The sequence below is a fragment of the Camelus dromedarius genome, chromosome 1 (genome assembly GCF_036321535.1).
Source record: "Camelus dromedarius isolate mCamDro1 chromosome 1, mCamDro1.pat, whole genome shotgun sequence".
Lineage (NCBI taxonomy): Eukaryota > Metazoa > Chordata > Mammalia > Artiodactyla > Camelidae > Camelus > Camelus dromedarius.
The window spans coordinates 54399897-54425101 of record NC_087436.1 but is presented as its reverse complement, the minus strand read 5'-3'; the positions used below and the strand labels follow the sequence as shown (position 1 = coordinate 54425101).

General features: G+C 32.2%; 1 protein-coding gene across 1 annotated transcript in view; it reads right to left on the bottom strand.

Moving 5' to 3' along the window:
- STPG2 (sperm tail PG-rich repeat containing 2) overlaps nucleotides 1-25205 on the bottom strand; it is a 440242-nt gene that overhangs the window by 193314 nt on the left and 221723 nt on the right. The window contains exon 10 of the mRNA XM_031469154.2: nucleotides 7434-7549. The gene's annotated coding sequence lies outside the window, so the exon portion shown is untranslated. The remainder of the gene's footprint in view (nucleotides 1-7433; nucleotides 7550-25205) is intronic.

The following is a 25205-nucleotide window of genomic DNA, read 5'->3' as shown; positions in this document are numbered from 1 at the left end:
GGAGATGAATAAGCAGAATACAGAGGATTTTTAGGGCATTGAAAATACTTTGTGTGATATTACAATGATGAGTATATATCATTGTATATTTTTCCAAGCCCACAGAATGCACAACACTTAGAGTAAATCCTAAGGTAAACTATAGGCTTTGGGTGGTTGTAATGTGACAATGTAGGTTCACCCTTGGTTACAAATACAATATTCTGATGAGTGATGTGATTAATGGGGGATCTATGCATGTATGGGGGACAAGCAGAACATGGGAAATATCTGTACTTCCCTCAAAAATCTGTTGTAAATCTAAAACTGCTCTTAAAAATATAAAGTCTTTTTAAAAAGCAAGAATATAATTTAAAATGTTGCTGATGGTACTAATGATCAGAATTACATTAATAAAGTATCTAACTAGTAACATGGGATTGGAAAAAAAGTTAAAATTCATTCAAAAATTGAACAAATTTTTACTGAGTCCCTATTATATACCAAGCACTGTTGTTAAGCAAAAGAGGAAAAAAGAAACAAGGAAACTACATAACAGCCAGGAAACAGTAAGATGGCATTAGTAAGTCCTTACCTGTAACAGTTAAGTTAAATGTAAACTGATTAAATTATCCAATCTAAAAGTATAGAGTGGCTAGATCAACAAAAAAATAAGACTGAAGCATATGCTACCTTAAAGAAAAAACTCACTTTAGCTTTAAGGACACATATAGACTCAAAGTGAAGGAATGGAAAAAGATATTCCATATAATGGAAAACAAAAGAAAACAAGAATAGCTAATTTACATCAGGTAAAATAGACTCTAAGTCAAAAACTGTAAAAAGAGACAAAGAAAGTCATTATATAATGATAAAGAGGTCAATTCATCCAGAGGATATAATGATTATATATATGCACCCAGTATCAAAGCACTTGAATGTATTAGGAAAAAATTAACAGATCTTAAGAAAGAAATAGACAACAAAACAAAAATAGTAGAGGGCTTCAACACCATACTTTGAAAAAAACGGATAGAAAATCAATGAAGAAACAACAGATTTAAACTACATCTTAGACAAGTGAACTTAAGTATATAAAGAACATTCCATCTAACAGCAGAACACACTCTTCGCAACGCACATGGAACCGTCTACAGAAGGAGTAACACGTTAGGTCACAAAACAAATCTTCACAAATGTAAGAAGACTGAAATACCAAATATCTTTTCTGACCACAATGGTATGAAGCTAGAAATCAATAATGGGGTAAAACTGGAAAATTCACAAATATGTGGATTAATTAAACAACATACTCCTAAACAATCAATGGATCAAAAAGAAATCAAAAGGGAAGTAAAAAAAAAAAAAAAAAAGGCAACTTCAAACAAACAAACAAAATGGAAACACATTAAACCAAAACTTAATGGAATATTGTGAAAGTTGTTCTAAGAGGAAGGTTTATAGGAAAAAAATGCCCACATTAAGAAAAAAAATTATAAATAAATTATCCTTACTTCTTATGGAATTAGAAAAAGAAGAACTAACTCCAAAGTTAGTAGAAGGAAGGAGACAAACTTCAGAGCAGAAATGAAATAGAGACCAAGAAACAATGGAAAAGATTAACAAAACAAAGAACTGATATTTTGAGAAGATAAAGAAAATTGACCAACCTTTAGCTGGACAAAGGGAAAAAAGAGAGAAGATTCAAATAAATGAAATCATAAGTGAAAGAGGAGATATTACAATTCACACCACAGGAATATAAAGGATCCTAAGAGACTACTATAAACAATTGTACACCACTATATTGGATAACCTAGGAAAAAATGGGTAAATTTCTAGAAACATACAACCTACCAAGACTGAGTCATAAAGAAAAAGAAAATATGAATAAACCTTAATGACTAAGGAGACTGAAGTGGTAATAAAAAACTTCCCAACAACAGTTTAGGACCAGATGGTTTCACTGTTAAATTCCACAACACATTTCAAGAATTAATGTCAATTCTTTTCAAACTCTTCCAAAAAATTGAACAGAAGGGAATACTCCCAAACTCATTTTATAATGCCAGCATTACCCTCATAGCAAAGCTAGATAATAAGGCTACAAAAATTAAAAAGTACAGGCCAATATCCCTGATGAATATACATGCAAAAAGTCTTAACAAAATATAGCAAACCAAATTCAACAGCATCTTAAAAGGGTCATAGACAATGATCAAATGGGATTTATCCCTTAGAAGCAAGAATGGTTCACCAAAAACAAATTAATAAACATGAATGCACAAGATTAATACAATGAAAATAAAAATCATATGATCATCTCAATACATGCAAAAAAACTATTAGACAAAATTCAACATTCTTTCATTTAAAAAAAAAAATCAACAAATTGGGTATAGAATGAATGTACCACAACATAATAGTGGCCATTTATGACAAGCCTACGGCTGATATCATAATCAACAGTAAAAAGTTGAAACTTTGCTGCTATGATCAGGAACAAGACAAGGATGACCACTCTAAACACTATTTAACATAGCACTGGAATAGAACAATTGGGTAAGAAAAAGAAACAATAGTCATTCAAATTGTAAAGGAAAAAATACATTTTTTTTCTGTTTGCAGATGAAATGAACTTACATATAGAAATAACAAATAAATTCAATAAAATTGCAGAATAAAAAATGACATAAAAGTCAATTACATTCCTATACACTAACAACAAACTATCTATAAAACAAATGAAGAAACAATACCATTTATAATAGTATCAAAAATAATAAAAAAATTTAGGAATAAATGCAACCAAGGAGGTAAAATATCTGTACACTGAAAATTATAAGACATTGATGAAAGAAATTATAGATACAAATAAATGGCAAGATATCCCATGTTCATGGATTGAAAGAATCAATAACAAAATATCCATTCTACTTGTCATCTACTGATTCAATACAATACCTATCAAAATTTCAATGGCATTTTTCACAGAAATAGATAAATAAAGCTAAAATTTATATAAAATCATAAAAGACCCCGAGTAGCCAAGGTATTCCTGAGAAAAAAACAACAAAGCTAGAGACATCACATCTCTTAATTTCAAACTATATCACAAATCTGTGGTAATCAAAACTGGCATTAAAAACAGACACATAACCAATGGAACAAATTGAGAGCCCAGAAATGAACTGTTGTATGTATGTTCAACTAATCTTTGACAAGGGTGTCACAAATACACAATGGGAAAAGGATAGTATCTTCAATAAATGATGCTTGGAAAATTGAATATCCACATGAAAAAGAACGAATGAAACTGGACCTTACACCACTCACAATAATTAAATCAAAATGGTCTAAAGTCTTAAACTGAACACCTGAAACTATAAAACTCCTAGCAGGAAGATAAACCAAAGTTTCCTGACACTGGTCTTGGCAATGATTTTTCTTGATATGACATCTAAACTATAAGCAAAAATAAGCAAATGGGACTACATCAAACTAAAAAGCTTCTGCACAGCAAAAGAAACAATCAATGAAATGAAAAAGCAACCAAAGAAATGGGAGAAAACATTTGCAAACCATATATCCGAGAAGGGATTAATATCAAAATATAAAAGTAATTCATACAACTCAATAGCAAAAATTATAAAAAATAATCCAATTAAAAATGGACAGAGGACTTGAATAAATGTTCTTCCAAAGATAACATACAAACAGCCAAAAGGTACATGAAAAGATGCTCAAAATCATTAATCATCAGGGGAAGGCAAATCAAAACCACAAAAAATACCACCTCACAACTGTCAGTATAGCTATTATCAGAAAGACAAGAATAATAAATGTTGGCAAGAATGGGAAGAAAAGGAAACCTTTGTGTACTACTGGTGGGACTGTCAATTGGTACAGCCATTATGGAAGTTCCTCAAAAATTAAATATAGAACTGTCATGTTGTTCAGTAACCCACCCCTTGGTTTACATCTGAAGAAAGTGAATCACTATATTTTAGAGACTTCTGCACCCCCATTTCATTGCAGCATTATTCACAATAGCCAAGACATGGAAACAACTTGTGTCCATCAAAGGATAAATAGATGAAGAAAATGTTATACCCGTGTGCGCGCGCACACACACACACTGGAATGTTTTAAAAAGAAGGAAATCCTGCCATTTGCAATAATATGAATAAACCTTGAGGGCTTTATGCTAAGTGAAATTAGTCATCAGAAAAAGATAAATACTGTATGATCTCACTTTATCTGGGATCTTAAAAAGCTGAACGTTTAGAAATAGAGAATAAATTAGTGATTGCCAAAGGCTGGGGAGTAGGAGAAATTGGGAGAGGTTAGGTAAAAGGTACAAAGTTTCAGTTAGAAGATGATTAAGTACTAGGGATGTAATGTAAGCATGGTAACTATAGTTAACAATACTGTATCATACAATTTGAAGTTGCTAAGAGAGTAAATCTTAAATGCTATCACCACAAAAAAAAGGTAATTATGTGAGATGATGGAGGTGTTACCTTATTGTGCTAATCACTTTGCAATACACATGCTCACAAAATCATCATGTTGTACACCTTAAACTTACACTATATGCTAATTATATCTCAATAAAGTAGAAAAACTATACTAAAAATAAACTTGTACTACTGAATTTTAATTAAGTTCAGTAGAATTTGATTTTTTAAAGAAGTATTTTAAATTTTTCTGTAATATTTAAATGAAGAATATTTTAAACCTGAATTCATTGAAGTTTCTTCTATCTCATTTTAATATTGTCACATAATAATTATTAACTTTAAATTCCAGAAAATAATGTGTAACCTTATCTAATCTTTAAAAACACATGTTTTCTAGTCAGAAGACTTCCTCAACAAGAGGATGTGAATCAATCAATAAAACCTACTGCTATTTTGAAAGAACATTTCCCTATTTTTCTCACTGAGAACTAAGTCAGTAATAAATCTTTACTTCTAGATAAAAATTAGTAATTTAATCCTAGGAAGAAAATCCATTTTGTTAATTTATACTATAAACATTTATTGATACAATACTATGTGCCAGCTTCTGTGGTTGAAACCCTACTAAATTAAATAAATTCTTAACCTCATGGAGTTCAGAATCTACCATTAGGAGCTGACTGGCACTATAAGTGAACATCATAAACCTTCTAAAATTGTATGCAGTTTTTGTTAAAAGTATATATGCATTTGCCCTCTAAGTAAAGAGCTTCTAGGTTTTACTAGCTATTCAAAAGTGTCCATTAGAGTGAACTAGTAAATGTCAAAAACTAGACGGAACATAAGAGACAAACAGATTAGCCTGTAACTGAAATATAATGGGTAAAGATATGTTCTAATGACAACTTAGACCAAAAAAAAAAAAAAAGGAGAAAACTAATTCTGTCTACAAAACTCAAGAGAATTCATGAAAGAATAAAAATGGCAAGCAGACCCCACAAATGAAGGTGCACAACATTAGAAAACTGTAGTTATTATAAATATTATTGTAAAGACCACCGACATCTGACAGTTTGGGATCCAGAGGGGACATGAGATACTAAAAAATCTCTAACTATCTTGAAGTAGACGTCATACATGTTTAAGTACTTTTCAAAAATATCGCATGTTGCAATCTTAAAACAGTTTTATAAATTTCTAGAATCACCATAAGTAGAAAATTGAAAAAGTAAAATAATTAGGGCAAACACATTCTTAAGAGTCACCAACTTAAACTTACTAAACATGATAAAGAAAAAGAGAAGCATCAAATTAAAAAATAACAAGCTATAACAAATAAACCTTGTAATTAATTCCTCAGCATGTCAGCTTAAAAGAACTTTTCCTTTAAAGAAGGAAAATAATGAAAGAAAATTACTTGTTCAAAGAAAGTTTTCAATTATTAAAAGAAACAAATGGTGCTGGGAAGACAAAACATTACAGGGTCAGTTCTCAACAAAACAGTTACCTTGGGGTGCAGTATTTAGAAGATACATTAGTTTGAAATTTCAGGCAATACTTTAATTAAACTTCATTATTAAATCCATAAGTAGTTTTCCCCAAACATGTAGAAATAATTTTCTACAATAAATGACTAGGAAGAAGTATAAATATGTTCATAAAATCTTAATGAAAGAAAAAGGAAAGGCATCTTTAAATACCAGAAATACTAGTGGATACATCGTTTATGACAAACGTATCACAAAATGAAAAAGGATAACATTAGATTTACCGGCATTTATAATCTATGGACACCATTAAAATCACCTTTAAAAAGGAGTGGGGAAGTACTCAGCTAAAGATTTAATGTGATTTAATATGACCAGACTATGAACAGTTCTAATACCCAACTTATCAAGACTAACAGCTTACTGCTAATACTTAATTAAAGATCCTTCCTCACTGCACCCAACAATCCAAACAAATCCACGTAAACATGTCACAAACTCTGCCAAATCCCTACTAGTTCCCAGTTTGTAAGACTTGCCTTACATCAGGCAACCAATCACACAGCCGATCCTAAAATATTATGCAATCTTTTCTTGACTTCCACCTTCTGAAATACTACTAACACTCTGTCTAGCAGAGTCTCCCTTTCTAAAGTAAGCCTTAGAAAATTAGCTTTGCTTAATCTCAGTAGGCATTAACAGTTATCTTTTTGGGAGTCAACAGTCAACAAGTAACATCTCCATTATATATTTGGATTTTCTTTTTCTTCCTTTTTCTGATATTATGAATCTACTTTTGAGAGAATGTTGAAAAAATTATTTGGAATATGGCATTTTAAATAAGCAGAAAAACATACATTCAATAAAAATAAACTTGTCATTAACTAACCCAAAAAAAGGACATTGACTGTGATTTGCACTGAGTATTAACTCTTAAATCAATTGCTATAGCCAGTGGGAAAACTTTTTCCCACCAAATGGGGAATTAAGGCATATAGTGAACACAATTTCTAAAACCCTGCAGGTTTACTTGAACCTCCTTCTTACAATCAGAAGACCCATAGCATAATGAGACATTTATTTATCATGAATCTAAACTAAACCAACTACATTTATTAAAAAAAAAGATCACTACTTGATTTTATTGGATCCACAGGGCTTTCTTCTTCTAAGCTCTCTAATAAATTCATGATTTCAATAAATACTTGGAAATTTCAATGTGTGTATGTAAACAAGTAAATATTAAAGTTGCAGGGATGTAAAAAATTATATATATTAATTCTGTAGAGAATATTTATAGATAAATGATTAATTTTTAAATTCTTAAATAATTCTTTAAGAAATGTCAGAATATATCTTCAAAAGGTCTTTCTTAGTCAAAACATTTTGATTAGTTAGTAATAATAAACCATAAGAAAAGGACTTTAATAAGGACATTTGCAGTACTTTCTGGACATTTTTCTATTCTTGTGTTGTTATTAAAAGAGAAATATCATTGACAAACCTCATATGTCGCTGGACCAGGAGTAGTCTCTTTGGAATCTTTAAAACGCTTCGATGCTTTAACAAGTAAGGGTATGGAGCAAGATTTCTGTAAAACAGGATTGTACGTTGCAGGCCCTAAGAAAAAACAAATGTAAAAATAATAAAGCATGATTTAAATGATTGATTTTGGTCACATGGATATTATTCTTAGATTTATGATCTTAACATTTAGATTTAGCATCAAACAATCTTGGAGCATTCCTTTTGAACACTTATTCATTCAGGGATTTGAAATATGATAAGCATGAAATACAGGAATACTTCATTTTATTGCACTTCGCTTTATTGCACTTTGCAGATATTGTGTTTTTTACAAATTGAAGGTTTGTGGCAACCCTGTTTCTAGCAAGCCTATCACCACCATTTTCCCAACAGTATTTGTTTACTTCATGTCTTGGTGTCACGTTTTGGTAATTTTTACAATATTTCAAACTTTTTCATTTTATATCTGTTATGGTGATATACGATCAGTGACCTTTGATGTTACTACTTTAATTGGGCGCGCCACCAACCATGCCCATATAAGATGGCAAACCTAAGTGATACATGTGTGTGTTCTGAATGCTCCCCCATCTCTCTCCCTCTCCTTGAATCTGCCTATTCCCGGAGGACAATGATACTGAGATAAGGCCAACTAGTAATGTTACAATGGTCTATAAGTGTTAAAGTGAAAGGAAGATTCACATGTCTCTCACTTTAAATCAAAAACTAAAAATGATTAAACTTAGTGAGGAAGGCACGTCAAAAGCCAAAGCAGGCCGAAAGCTAGACCTCTTGTGCTAAATAGTTGGGGAAAGTTTTTGAAAGAAATTTAAAGTCCTCCTCCAGTGAACACACAAATGATAAGAAAGTGAAACAGTCATTGCTCACATGGAGAAAGTTTTAGTGGCCTGGGTAGAAGATCAAACCAGCCATAGCACTCCCTTAAACCAAAGCCTAATCCAGAGCAAGACGCCAACTCCCTTCAATTCTACGAAGGCTGAGAGAGATGAAGAAGTTGCAGACGAAAGTTTTGAAGCCAGCAGAGGTTGGTTTAAGTAAAGAAGCCCTCTCCACAACATAAAAGTGCAAGGTGAAGCAGCAAATGCTGATAATAGAAGCTGTAGCAAGTTATCCAGAAGATCTAGCTACGACAATTCATGAAGGTGGCTACACTAAGCAACAGATTTTCAATGTAGACAAAACAGCCCTTTATTGGAAGAAGACACCTTCCAGGACTTTCATAGCTAGAGAGGAGAAATCAATGCCTGGCCTCAAAGCTTCAAAGGACAGGCTGGCTCTCCTGAGAGGGGCTAATGCAGCTGGTGACTTTACGTTGAAGACTGCTCATTTACCAGACCGAAAATCCTAGGGCCCCTAAGAATTATGCTGCATCTGTTCTGCCTGTGCTCCATAAATGTTATAACAAAGCCTGCATGCTGGCACAAGTGTTCACAACATGATTTTTTGAATATTTTAATCCCACTGTTGAGACTTACTGCTCAGAAAAAAAGATTCCTTTTAAAATATTCCTGCTCAGTGACAATGTATCTGGTCACCTAAGAGCTCTGATGAAGATGTACAAGATTAATGATGTTTTAATGCCTGTTAACACAACATCCATTCTGCAGCCCATGGATCAAGGAGTCAGTTTGACTCTCAAGTCTTATTATTTAAGAAATTCATTTCATAAGCCCATAGACAGTGTTTCCTATGAAGGATGTGGGCAAAGTCAATTAAAAAACTTCTGGAAATGGTTCCTTATTCTAGATGCTATTAAGAACATTTTTTAATTCATGGAACTAGGTCAAAATATCAACATTAACAGGAGTTTGGAAGACATTGGTTCCAACCTTCATGGATGACTTTGAGAGATTCAAGACTCAGTGAAAGAAGAAACTGGAGATGGGGTGGAAATAGTAAGAGGACTAAATTAGAAATAGAGCCTGAAGATGTGATTCAGTTTTTGCAACCTCATGATAAACCCTTACTGGATGAGAAGTTGCTTCTTATGAGTAAGTACAGAAAGTGGTTTCTTGAGATGGAATCTACTCCTAGGGAAAATACTATGAAGACTGCCGACATTTCGACAACAAAGGATTTAGAATAATATATAAACTTAATTGATACAGTTGCAGCAGGGTTTGAGAGGATTGAGTCTAATTTTGAAACAAGCTTTTACTGTGAGTAAAATGCTATCAAACAGCATGCATGCTATAGAAAAATCATTCATGAAAGGAAGAGTCAATTGGTGCAGCAAATTTCATTGTTGTCTTATTTTAAGAAATTGCCACAGCCACCCAGCCTTCAGCAACCACCACCCTGATCAGCCAGCAGGCAACATCAAGGCAAGACACTATACCAATAAAATGACTATAACTTAAATATTCATTATAATGATATTGACATATTCTGTTGGGAAGAACAGGGCAAATGAGCCTGCCTCCTTTTCGACCTTGAAGCCCAATACAAGTTTTAATTCTCCTTCTGTTAAATTAAATGGGGATCTGTTGGTTTCAGCTAGCATAGAGAGAAATCAAATTATGGGCATGGGTCAAGATGGGGAAATTGGTCATAGGTGTTCTTCTGCAGTAATTCCCACTGAAATATATATGATCCGTACAATAGTAGGACTGAGAAGATAAGAACTGCCAGTGTTACTTCACAGGAGATGGTCCGTGCTCTTCCCTGTACAGCTCTGATTAGTGTGTATTTGGATCTGAAACTCATCTAGATCAGAAGATGAAAGCAGCAGCTTTGGCTTGATATAGATATTATAAATAGGACATCTAGGTTTCTATGAATTAGTGGATAAGGTACAAGAAGTGGAATTTATATTGTAAGAGCCAAAGTGGAGACTAGAATTGATGCAATAATAAATATATAAATTGATTAAAAAAAAACCTGACTTGCTGAAGGCTCAAATGTTTAAAATTTTTAGAAATAAAGTATTTTTTTAAGTAAGGTATCTGCATTTTTAGACATAATACTATTGCACATTTAATAGACTACAGAGTAGTGTAAATGTAACTTTTTCAGTGAAGACATGGTAACTGAACTGCATTTGGAGACATGAGTAAGATTTAAAGAAGCAGAAAGATGGTTTAACAGCATTCTGGACACTAAACATGATAGAAGTCAAGGCACAAAGGTGGAATTTACAGGCAACAATTGAATGTAGTAAGCAGACTGGCTGGATGGAATAGAGCCTAATCCTAAATAAAGATTTTGTACTAGAGCCCACAGGTTTAAAACTGTATTCTAAAATGTCCCCAAAATTCCACAGATGTGCCCAGGGGCAATGTGTAGGTAAAGCCCAAAATAAACAGGCTTTAAATATTTTCAGTCAAAACAACAACTGATTTACTATTTTGTTTGGGTCCCATGTAAGATTTTATTTAACCAAAGTTGTTGAGTAATTTTTTTAAAGGGTTGAAAGCCATTTCCTTAATCTAGCTCTTCACGGTTTTAGACTAAAGGAGATCCATGAAGAAAGACATAGTTTAAGACATAAACTCTGGCAGTAGTTTATAGAATAGGATAACTTGAAGATGGTCTGTTTCAGGGTCACTAACAAGGAGTTTACTAACATTGATAAGGGAAAGGAAGAACAATTCAGGATATTTTCTAAGAGATGCAACAAACAGTATGTATAGTGATTAGAAGAAGATAAAAATGGATAGTGGCTATGCAAAAAGTAACACTGTGACAGAAATAAGGAAACACGGAACAAGGAGAGGAACATCTTGTGCTTGATTTTGAACCAGTTATATCTGAAAAATGCAGGATATTGAAACAGAAATGTCTAGAGAACAATTGCAGATATGTAATTGAAGCTCATGAGAAAGCTGGTGTGGAGAAAAAGAATGATGTTATTCACACAGAGGCAATAATTGAGGGTTCTCTAAGGGAAAGAATGTGGAGTCCAAGAAGGAAATAGTCTGGTGAGTAGAATATAGCTATTACAACAGCATAAAGAGAAAACAAGGAGAGGTTATTTTTCTCCTTTTCCACGTTAACCAGGCTTATTGTGTGTCTATTCCATGACACGCCCTGTATATGAAGAGTATTAGAGGTCTACTATATCAAATATTTCAAGAGGACACTTATAGAGAGGTCACTGTAGAGTATGTGGAATGTAACTTTAGAAGAGTGGTGATGAGGTGAAACTAGACGTCACTGAAGAAACACTGTGTGGGAAGAGGGAATAAAAAATTGGAGCACAGAATATTGACAATGAACATAAACAGTGAAATAGAGGAGATATAAAGATACTAATAGAATACAAAATTAATGTCTCTATCTCCATAGTAAACATGCAATTCAAAACCACTTTGGAGAGTAGATTCCTGTTAACATTTTAAACTCTTAAATATATTAGAATTGATAAGTTCACACTGAATGCTTTATCTTCATTAACATAGGACATTTTAAAATTTAAAATAAAACATAGCATTTGGCTCTAGATCAACCATTCTATTATCAATTCAATTAATAGGAAAGATATCCAAGGTTATAAAACGCTTGTGGGAAGCTGCTATAAACTCAATGTGTCCCTCGACAATTTATATGTTAAGACCTTAATCCCCAATGTGATGGTATTTGGAAATGGGGCTTTTGAGAGGTAATTAGGTCACAAGGGTGGAGCCCGCATGACAGGACTAGAGTCCTTATAAGAAGAGACATAAGGAGCTTATTCTCATTCTCTCTCTTTCTCTTCCCATCATCCCCGTGTGAAGATACAGCAAAATGTCTATCTACAAACCAGGAAGAGGACCCTCACTAGGAACAGAATTGGCCAGCACCTTGGGCACCTTGATCTTGAACTTCTCAGACTCCAGAATTGTGAGAAATACATTTCTATTATTTAAGTCATCCAGTCTATTGTATTTTTGTTATAGCAGCCCGATTGACTAGAACAGAACCTAATGTGTTTTGATCTACCAAATGTCAAGTATTATAGCAGATGACATCTCACTATTTTAAAAAAAAAGCATGCATGACTTTGAAATAATACAATTGATATTTATACTGCAGAAAATAATGTATATAGACATACATAATCTTAACAGAGTCTTAAATACACAAACCAAGTTATGCATGGGAAAATGTACCTAGAAACAAACACAAACTATCATCAGGAACTAAGTACACAATTCCACAGTCAATTAATTGAAAATTGCAACTTTAACCACAAAGATTTATAAAGGTTAATGCAATAGGTAAGGATAGTATCAAAACAGTACTGTAACAGTAAGTTTTATTTTTAGTTATGAAGAAATATCATCTAGCCTGTGCCTTTACCATCATGCTAAAGCAACTGACAAGTATTTACATTCATGGTTATAACTCATTAAAAAGAAAAGAAAATATTCAAATATAGTTGTAAATTTCCTTTTATTGGAATTCCTTTGAGGAGCATTAAGTGAAGCAAAACTTTTAATATGCACTTTGCTGTATTTTAGCACTTAATTTGCTTTAAGATACAGAGCATGAAAAAAGGTTTACTGCACTTAATCTTAAAATGTACTTCCAATTACATACGTTACTGCTTATATGATACAAGTCAAAGATTTACATTGTTTCACCAGCTCTGATTCACAGCTGGATTACGCAGAAACTATCTTCTATTTATTTACCAAAATGTCACATTTTAATAGCAGGTCATGGAAGAAGAAAACTTCTCATTCTAAATCAAACACCTATGAAAAGTCTGCCCAAATCATGACTACTATATAATGGGAAATTCAAGAGCAGGTGATTCTTATAATTACGTTTTCCAGCCCTATGCCAACTTACTCTCTCTGAAATGTCAACCAATGCTACAGGGCAAAAATGGGAGAGAACAGGAACAATGAGTAATTTAAAATGAAAATCATTTTGGTACATTAGAGTGGGCTCAGAAATAACTAATTCTATGAACAAAGCTGCAAAATCTTGTATTAAAAAATGGCTGTCTTCATAATGAGCTAAAATTTATAAATCATGTTGTCAATTCTGCTTATGAATATCAAGTTCTTTTTTTATCTAAAGGCGACAGAAACATACTGAAAAGTAAATACCCCATATGTGAGCATATCTTTAGAAATTAAAAAAGCCATTTAGAAAATTGTTCATTGAAATGGACTGCATGACTTTAAAATGTCATTTGGAGAGCTTAGATTTTTATGGAATGCATTTTCTCACACTGATTTTATTCATCAACTCTACAAATGAAATAAAAGTAAAGACAAAAGATTAGTACACAAGGAAGTATCATCAATGCCAAAACCACATTTAGGTTTAATGTTCTCCTGCTTCTAAGATTTGATTTGATTAAATGGCACTTCAGATTACAACCACAAAACTGCATAGTCTATTAAACTGATGAAACAAGAGTTCCAATAATGCATAAACCTTTAACCAAAATTTTCATGTATGTTTTACCATATTGTTGACTTCTCTTTCCAAAAACAAAGTGGGTATTATATATTTTAAGAAATAAAATCTTAAATACTTAAGGATGATACCTTAAAGTTACTTTAGAGTATCTCGGAATTATTGCCAACACAGTCTCTAAGACATGGACTGTTATTACACACTTCAACCTAAGTTGAATGAGAGCTGCGTCTACTGGAGTCTTTCTAAATTATCCACCTGTTAAAACGTGTGTCCTAGTACTGAGTAAGTAGTAGGACTGCACTCCTGTGACATATAAACACAAAATCACAGGAATTTGGCTTGACTGAAATAAACCTTCAGACAATGATGTCTGTTTACCTCGAAACACATACTTGTAAAAACATGCATCTAAAACCTTATCAGATGAAGTCTTTGAACTGCTCCTACTAAAAAAGATAATTTTGCTCTCTGATAACATAAGTACAGTATACATATCTGAGTGACTTTCACCAGTATAGTAAATGTAGGCACAACACACTTCCTGTATGAATTATTGGAACCAACTGGAAGGATGATCAACTTTCACCCAATACCATTTTGAGTAAGTAGTATATAAATATGTAACACATGAAGATTTTTACTGATCAATGAACAAAATTATCAACTGATCAATAAATTCAATAAAACATGAAATTATCTTCAAGGTAAATAAAACACCTCACAGTTGGTTTGACATATTAGTAGCAAGTTTTCTTAACTGAATTTGGGTTCTATATTCCAACTGTCCATTTTTAAAGGTTTGGAGCCAGAATGCTGAGAACACTAAGCAAAACGTAGAAGAGTCTCAACATACATTCCAAGTCCTCTTAGATCACGATCATTACGTTAATAGTTAATTAGAGCTGAAATGGTAAGGTATTCCCTCTTAAAACTGGCACTTAGCTCTGTGAATACTGTGTGCAAAAACTGGGAAAATGCTATACATTTTTGAAAAACGTGTCATGTCATAGATCAAGTTAGGTAGAGTTCTTTAAATATAAATACCTTAATTTTTAAATAATTAAAACATTTAATTAGTATTAATCAAACTAAATTACCTAAGAAACTATAGTAAATGAGCTATGATTTGAAGCAAAACTTGTAAAATGCCTTATTTTTACCATTTTAATGGTGACTACTGCCATTTTCTTAACATGCTAAAAATTGTTAGGCTCCTAAGTGTGTTTAGATTTGAATCTTTGACTAGGTCTGCTACAAATTGCTACAACAAAGCTAGACTCACAGAGTTCAGACTTTTCTGAAAGAGCTTACATAATTTATATAATGACAGGTCAATTAAAGGTTATTATCAAGGGTTAATATTTTTATTTGCAACTTAATTGAATAAATTCTGCATCTTAAACCCATGAGTATATGAATGAGAGACTGGGATTTTCAGGTTTTCATTCACAAATGTTTTGTTTATATTCATCAGAGATCAAACAAAAACTAACAGGTTAACCATCAAGTATGTCAGAAAGTTTCTTGCTCATTTTCAGTAAATTTAAATCTATCCATACATTTAAAGCTAAATAAAAATTTTCTTCACCTTAACAGTGTTCTCTGTTCATTCTGTTCTTGCAATTATATAATGTAAATATTTTCCAACCCTGTTCCCATACCTTCATGGAATAATAGCAGGCCACCTCATAAACTCAGCAGAATTCTTCCCTTTCAAGCCTTCTCATCAACTACCACTAATTAATTTAACAAAGACAAATAACAGTGGGATTTGTTATGTTAATGATGTTTGTTTCCAAATAGTTAAGGGTTTCCTCATCTGTCTTCAACACCCATGACCCACAGGACCTATTCACAGCCCTTCCATAGCTTTAGACATGTTTCTCCACTGGCATCTGGCTGAATTGTGGCTTGAAATATTAAGACTAAAAATCAAAGATCATATTCAGCACCAAATATTTCAAACTAATCTTTCTCAAAGTGTAGTTCATGGACCACAGGCATCAGAATCACTCAGATTAGTGTTAGAATGCAGATTCTTTGGATTCATGACAAAACAGTAAATCATATTCTCTGAAAGTGGAAACAAGAAAACATAATTTTAACAAAACTCATTGCTTTAGACTTCTCAACTGTGACAATTTAGTATGCAGCTATTCTCAAATATACTTAAACATTTAATCATTTTCCCCTAAATCTCAAGAACTCACGATCCAAAGAATTAACCTTAAGAAATTATGGATGAGACTATTCTTTCCTCTAGAACACACCTGAATCTCTATGTCTCAGTGCCTGTTTATGGTAGAGCCAATGCTTGCTGAGCTGAACTAAGCCAAACCAAGGAAGGCTCAATTTTTGTGTCCACTAGAGTCTATTCTCATGACTTATAAGCATTTTCACTATTCTTTTTTCATTTTATTTTTCTTTCTCAGTAATTGTCTATGGAAAAAATAAATACTGTGAATGCGAATTACTATAAAGAATGTGAAAATGGCATTTAGATGATATATCACATAAATGTTTGTAATAAGTTTAGAATAATTCGTTCCTGAGAGGAAAGAGATTAGTAGGACACTGGCATTATTAAGATAGGAAAGAGATTTACTCTTCAGTGTATATCCTTTAAAATATCATGAATTCTGTCATGGGCATGTCACATGATTTCAATTTTGGGCCAAATAAGTGCAAAACTTATTTCATGATGACAGAAGATACAATTCTATGAAATATGTATACTTCCATCTCTACTTTATCTATTATTTCCCAGAATAAATCTTTAACCTAAACTCAAAATCAAGCTTTCTGTATACTGGCCATATAAGCTTCATACATTCTGTAAATCTTGTTAAGTTTTAGTTTCCTTCTTTAATCAAAGGGGGATAAAATGGCCCAGAAAAGTTAAGCAACTTCTACAAAGTCACAAAATGAGTAAGAATCAAATCATTCAACCACTTTTAATCCTTAGAACATCCCTGAGAGGAAAGAGGGGAAAATCAAATTATTTAAATTTTACAGGAAATTGAGTTAATAGCTGAACTGTGACTTGCTCTATGTTTTTTAAGAATGCTTTCCAATATTTCACACTGCCTTCTTCATCTTCTTTTGCTGTCTCTAGCACCTTCCAAAAGCAACAAATTTGCCAAACAAAAAACATGTTAATTAAATGAGAATATTATGCTTTTATCTGAACATTACATTTCCCTAACAGGTGAATTAGGCTTAAAAGATGGAATAAATTTAGAAACTTTGTTCCAGGATTATTAATTCACTAGCATATCAAAGTGGATATAAGTTTGGTTTTACACTTACACTTTTAAATTTATAAGTGCATAAACACTTAAGGAAAACAAAAATGTCACAGTTCTGAAAACCAAGTTGTCTTCAAATCACCATACTGTCAGACTCCTAATTGTCAAGGCTGCCACACACTGCTACTTTCTAAACCTGTTATAATTTTTTTTTTTAATCTAGAGTTAAATATTATTTTCCAAAACCAAATGGCCCTAAGTTTTATGTTTTGGTGAAGGCTGCCTCTCTGTGGCAGAATGCAATGTGTCATGTTCTCTGAGGGACAATTTTCTTTCTCAGTCTTTTTAATGGGTAGAAAAGATCTGTATATATTTTAAAATACATAGACTTAAATACAGTGTTTTTACCACTTCTTTCAGGATACCTTTGGCTCCATGTTTGGAAAGGGCTTTGTACCCATAGGAACCACCTCACTCATCTTAGCAAGCATATATATATAAGAATAGATGAAAACAGTATTTACTCAAGTAACAAAAATCAAGTGAAACAGAATTGCTCAAATAGTATGGTCATGTTTCTTGTCTTTTTTGAAAGCTGAAGTCATTATTCACTTTCCACTGAGTCACTCTGCTGGTCAGAAAGACACATTTATTAATAGACATTGTACCTACCAGAAAGCAGCTGTTATCTTAATTTTTATTTTCTGAAAGAATTACCTAAAAATACTAAGTGTGTCACAAGATGATGCCTCTTATTCACTTAAAGAACAATGACAGAGAAATGTAACCTATTTCAAACACTGAAAGTCAAGGACCAAACATTAAATAGATATCTTTTAAAAAACATTAAGTGAATTTTTCTTTCTCCACTAACGACCATCCTTAGCTGAAACAAAAGTAGGCTCAAAAAACCTTTTTATTATAAGACATATTTACTTAGGACATATGTTCTAATAATTAAATTTTTTTAAGATTTCATACTTTAACCCTATGATAACTGAAAGATTAACATTTACACATTCTTAACTAAAAGGAACAAAATATCTCTCTATCGTAAGTGTGTGAGCTGTTATATCTCAAAAATAAGGGATTTACTTAATTAAGCAATATGGTCACAAAAATGACATTTACTTTCTCTAAAACAGAACATGCTAACTTATCAGTGAAAACAGCAAAAACTAATTAGGAGAGGATACCCAGAGGGTCATTGTAAATATTTCAATAACCAGTATCAAGCTGTTACGTTGTTTTTGTTTGAGGCATAGGTATATATATAAAAAAAAAATCACAAAGAAAACTGCACAGATTCTTTTTTTTAATGATTTTAATAGAGGTCAAAACCTTTGAAATGCAGTATATCAATAAAAACACCAAAGAAAGTTGCCTGCAAAATTTTTTGATCAGTAAAATTATTTTAAGTATCAATTGCTAATTATTATAATATTCCCATCCCCTCTTTTTATTCTGTTTAACAATGTCCAGGGGGGAGAGAAACATGTTTGGTCTCTGCTTCAGCAAATACTGAAATCTATTTATATGCAAATAAGCTATTCATTATTAGTGTGAGAAGAGACTTGTGCATAAAGAGAGAAATAAATTATCACTAGAAACCATTAATGAAATCTATTTCAAAACATAACATTTTACAAGAGCCCTCACTCATGTAATATTTGTTTAAGCCTTGAGGGGAAATGGTGAGTTTACACTTAGATGAAACCCAACACTATATTATTTCTCGTGACAATTTGTTTTGTAAAATGCATTATTCCTTTCTTTAGAAATGACTTGATAATTATAACTCCACTGAGTCTTTAGAGAACTTTATTACTAGTCAGGGTCCTGCGTGTTTGTCACATAATTGCCAGACTTTTTAGGGGAATTCGTTTTTGCTGTTACAATAATTGTTACTCCCTGAGGTTTAAAAACGTTAACATTTATTTTTATACTTTAATAATAGTAACAAAAGAATAAACGCGCTTTAAGAAGAAGAAACATGAGTCTTTCTGGAATAAGTTAAATTTCCATGGAGAAGACTAAAATAAGCAATAATCAGTAGAGACTATAAAGTCATTTCATATGCTCTGCCAATTTTTCTCTTTGGGTTTCTTGTTTTGTTCTTTTTGAATTCACAAATTCCTGTTTTAGTCCAGATTAAAGTCTACGTCAGTTTTAAACACTGCAGATACATTCTTCATCTGTTAGTTACTTAACTTTGCCTAGGGTGCCCAACGTTGAACTGAAGTCCTTAGTGTTTGATACAATCAAACTCATAGCATTTTTTGCCTTATGGTTCTTACTTTTCAAGTTTTTAATAAGCAGCCTTTCACCACTTTTTAAGGTGCAGTGGTAGTCCCAGTATTTTGTTCTACTAACTTTGTAGCTTTATCTTCTGAGTCTTTAATCCATCTGGATTCCATCATTGTATGTGGTGTTTTGTAAGGCTCTAATTTTATTTTTCTTTGGTTACTGTGTCCGTTTTCCTAGCGTGTCTGACTAAATTTTTCCTTTACCATTAATTTGTGGTAACACCTTTATAATAAATTGTCTTCATATATGCATAGCTCCATCTTTGTACTTTTTTGTCTCATTATTCATTTATCTTATTTTTTGCCAAAACCACAATGTTTTTATTAATATACCTCTGTAATACATTTTAATAAATGATACAGGAATTCTTCCCCTTCCTTTATTCTTTTTCTTAAAAATTATTCACGTACCTTTATGTTTTAAAATATGTTTTGGTGTATTTATCAATTTCTTCAAAAAGTCCAACTAGAATTTTAAGTGGGGTTACAGTTTATAAATTAAAACAGGAAAAATTAATATATTCATTACACAGTCATCCCACTCAAGAGCCTAGAATTAGCTCATTTATTAAGACCATTATCTCTGTCCATTGTTAGAATTTTAAAATTCTCTTTATGGAAAAAAATAGAATTCCTTAATTCCTAGAAAGTTTATTCCTTTTGGAAATTATATTTACCTTAATCATTTTTTTATACATGATCACTGCTGGTATAGAGAAATATTACTCATTGGTACATGATTCTTACATCTAGCAAGTGTGCTGAATTTTGTTAGTTCTAGTAGTTTCTGGATTTAAAAAAATTGTTTTGCTATATGATGCTGTAATCTGAAATTAAAGATAGTTTCATTTCTTTTCTTTCAACCCTTCTATTTCTTCTGTGTTCTTAGGAATTCTATCCTTAAGTAACAGCATGAACCACCTACTTTGTTAAGAAGGTATGGTAATAGTGGCTATCCCTGGCTTTCTTCCCTTAAACACTTAGTTTAAGTTCTTAGGTTTATAACCTTTATCAAGTTAAGGAACTTACTTGTGTCGACAGTTTTCTGAGTTTTTGTTTTTTAACACGAGTAGGCAAATGTAATTAAAATACTGTTTCTGCAGGTCTTTATTAAAGTACTTTTTTAAAGAGCACAGAGCAGAGAAGTGAAAACACCTGAGAATGCACCACTACCCAAACTCTTCTTATCTCTGTCAATTGACTTATCTTTGCTCTTAGATGACTAAGCAGTTTAAGGTGCAATGTTCTTCTACCCATCATCCTCGCCCATCCTTCACACTGACATTTAAGAAAAAAGAGCACATGGAACTGGAATGAGGTATTATAATGAGAAGGAAGTCACCTGGTCTGCTTATTCATCCTAAAGCAAAGCTCACTATTCATCATATGCCATACCTCTGCCAAACAAGAAAGAGTTGAAAATCAGAACTGTTGTTAAAAACAGAGAAAAAGAGAATAGTACCACTTATATTGGTGCACTCAAAGGGCACCCAAATAGATAATTTTTTGAAAATATATGAACAGACACCAAAGATCAGTTGGCATATGAGTATTGCTAACACACAAAAGACAAAGACCAAAAACAATTTTAAAAACTGACCTTAGAGGAAAACAAGATTGTTAGGAAAACAAATAGAACTTTAAAAAACTAACGAAATAATTAATAGGCTAAAATACATTTACAATATTGCATCTATAAAATAAACAACAGAACAAGAATGTATTCTAAGAGCACTTAACTTGGTATAGAAAATTCAGTCAGACAAAAATAGCCAAAGGAAAAAAAAAAGAGAGAGAGAGAGAATATGATAGAAAAGTAAAAAGATGTTTTTTTTGAAAAACCATCTAGTACGTACAAAATCCAGAATTCCCAGAAGGAGAAAATAAAAAATTCTAAGGGGAAATTATGAAATAAATTCTAGATTTCTGGAAAGGGACATAATTCTTCAAATGTAAAAGGATACTAAAAAATGTACAGAGCCTGAATACAAATTGATTAAGATACTCAACCACAGATATATCATTGCAAAATTATAGAATATTGAGGATAAACAGAACATCCTAAATGTTTCCACAGAAAGGAATACAAGTCACCTACAAAGGACAAAAAATTCAAAATGCCGCCTATCTGTATTTGCATCAGCAAAACTGGGCATTAGAATATAATGGAGCAAAGGAAGACAGTGTAAGAGAAAAACAAAGGCACTTTGAAATATAAACTCCTGCCACCACTTCAATAAAATGTTAGCCCAACACTAATATATATCCAACACATCCATTCCTAGTGGAAAACCAATGCAAAAAAAACAAAACAAAACAAAACAAAACAAAAAACAAAACAGGTCAACAGAGCTCCCAGAAAAAAGTCTCCAGGTTAAAAAAAAAAAAAGTATGATGGACTTTTTTGGATAAAATGATAACCAACTCAAAAAAAAGAAAGATAATTTGCATGATTTCACTTATATAAAGTACTTACAGTAGACAAATTAATAGAGACAAAGTAGAATGGTGGTTTCCAGGGACTGGGAGAATTAGTGTTATAAGGGTAGTGTTTCAAGTTTTGCAAGATGAAAACAGTTCTGTGGATAGATGGTGGTGATGGTAGCACAACAATGTAAATTACTTAATACCACTGAACTCTACACTTAAAAGTGGTTAAGATAGTAAATTGTTTGTTACATGTATCTTACCACAATTTTTAAAAGATAATTTAAAGTTCCAGACAACTATAAAGACAGTTATGCTCTAAACATAACTGAAGGTAATCAAAATGTGGTAAAATTCAAGCAACTAATGGAATATAGAAGATAAAGTCTATGTGATTTTTTATTAAAGAATATTCTACTTTGAGAAGCCTAAATATCATGGCATTACAACCACAGAAAGAAGCCATTCTTACATTCCACTTGCTTCAAAATTCAGTAATTTAAAAAGTTTGTCTCTGGTTATGTGAAAGAATGTGGCAAAAGCCTATTGCTTTTTTCTAGGCTCTTCTATACAATTTGGTTTGTTATCATGTACATGTATTATACAGACAAACACACACACACACATCTCTCTGGCTTCTGTTTCTAAAACTTTATGTTCTGCAGAGATAGAAACAGAATTTTTAAAAGAGGAGAACTGTGCTACAGGCTGAAATATCTGAGTCTTTAAATGTATTTGAAATTGACAAAGTCATTAGAAGAAATAGATAAAATTAAATACATAATTACAGCTTGGTTTCTACAGTAAAATATCATTAAAAAGATAAAATTGTATAAATGTATTAGGCATATACTGTTTGTGTGTGTATATATATATATATATATACACATATGTATATATATATATATATATTTGTATATCAAAATGTGTCCATCTAATGATTCCATGTTTGCTTTACATTTACCCTTAAAAATATTCATGTTCCTTAACAAATCATTTAGAAATTTAAATAAAATGTCTTTTATGAGACTGTCTACAACAAATTTTCCAGCATGAGTTTTGTTGTGTTTTGGTGCAAAGATCTGCTAAATGAATAGGCTAAAGTTAGGCAAAGATGATAATGTCTACTTTGTCTTTTATCAGACATGGAAAAAACTGAAACGTATCTTTTCTAAAGCACTGAAGCAATATTCCCCCAGGTTTTTCCCGTGGAATTCAAGTTTTCAGCATGTCAGTTGACATCACACATATAAAGTGTTCTCCAGTTAAATAAATTTGGGGAAAGTTGAGTTAAACAAGGTTAAAAAAACAGGTTTCTTTATTGCAGATGTGTGATAGTCTGATTCACACATGACTAAGGATCATTACAATGTGTGCATTTCTCATCATATGCTTCATCACAGACTCGCTTTTTCCCCACAATCTTCTCATAGAACATATTTTGGCAAATTTTAATTTCCAGAATAGCCAACTTAGTTCTCCAATTTCTAGTGTCATTTTCAATGTACTAATTCTGAAATTGTAATTTACATCTTAGCTATGGTGCTGGTTAAAAAGCCCAAATGATAGCAGAGACAAAATTACAATAAAGACATTTTTTCATTGATATTAAAAACATTCAAAGTAAATTACAGTTAAATAGTTCACATTAAAAAGCTCTTTATATCATCTTTCGGTTTGTATGTTACAGAACTGTCCTCCTCAGTTTGCCTAATCAGTCTTCTCTAGCAGTGCATAGTATTATCTAGTAGTCAGACAATAGCTTTGTCAGTTTCAGAATGTAGTATCTTGAGATAACTGTAAAGTTTAAACCAAAGAATTACATCAGTAGTGAATGGTCTTCTCTATAACTGGCCACAGCTGCAAGAAACTTACTCATTTATATTCTCTGCAATCTCTCAATTCTCTAATCAAAAAAAAAAAAAAAAAAACTTAGAAGCCTAGTGGCTATAGTCTGTCTGAATAGAATTATTATATGTGCAATAGAATTATTATATGGAATAGCAAAAGCAAATATGGGTAATCAGAGAAATAAAATAACTTGAGGTCAAATAGTTCATTATTTACAAATATTGGTTAAAAAAAGACTTCCATTCTATTGATGGCATCTTTACTTTTACTAGTATCTTTAAAATGTCATAGGAGGCAAAAAAAGTCAACTAAAGAGGTAGAAATTGTTTGGTTTTAGGTTAAGAAATCTGTATGTAGAAGCATTTTCCACATTGTCATTATCTTGACAATTTATTAACTTCCTCTGCTATATGGTCAGAACAATTTATTATAATTATTATAATTTATTATGATCCTCACGGAACAAATTTCTAGATCTAATCTTGGTAAAAGGCTTAATCCATGCAGGAAACAGAGTCACTTTAAAAATCTAAGCTCATCTGTTAAAGCAGCTGCCCATAGCTGAGAGAAAATGTTGATAAGGTAAAAGCTCAGTTGAAGTCATGCAAATCATTTGACCAAATCGAACAAACCTCTCAGCAGACTCTCTGGAAAGGCTACAGTAATGTCAGACTTCTGAAAATAACATTCAAAATAAAGCAAACAAAGAAAAATACCTCATCCCTAGAAATACATCTACTGAAGAATTTTCATCAAGGAAACTGTGTGAGTGTGTATGGGGGAGGGGTGACAGTGAAAGAAAGAGACAGTATTTGGGGGGAAATGAAAAAAGAGAAATAGTGCATAACTTTAGATCTTAAAATTCTCATCTCATTTCTGGGACTTGTGCCCGTAGCTAATTTCTAGGAAAAAAAGCACATATTATGGAGACTCACAGGATGCTCTGATGGACACTGATAGACTATAAGGAAGAATATGACTTTTGCTATCTTTCAGAGTTGAAGAATGGAATATAACTTGCGTCACCATAGTTCCCTTTATTTTGATGAAGCTACCTGAATGGAGTGATCTAGTTGGAACTTCAGAATTCGATTAGTTTCATCAATCATTGAAATAGAATTGTGAATTATATAAAATAGAAATTCAATTATTGATTGAATTCATTATTGACTTAGAAACATATTAGATATGTTCTGTGTAATAATGCTGTGCTGTGCAGACTGGCTTTTGGAGGAGGGGTTCTTTCCTCCCCTATACAATCAGGGTCTTGAAACACTCAACAAGGTAGATAAAGTGGACTAGAACTAGCCCACAGATGGAAGACTCAAAACCACGATGCCTACCTTCTATTCTATAAGGTGTTAATTTATTTAGCATTTTGGTTCACAGGAGATAAAAAGAGGAAGAATAATCAAGTTCTACCTCAAGGAAATTCAAACAGAGTCTAAAGGAAAATAAGACACATGCACAAATGTCTATATTGTAAGAGAAAATAAAGATTAGTACCATTAGTTCCATGGGGATCTAAAATGGTGAGAG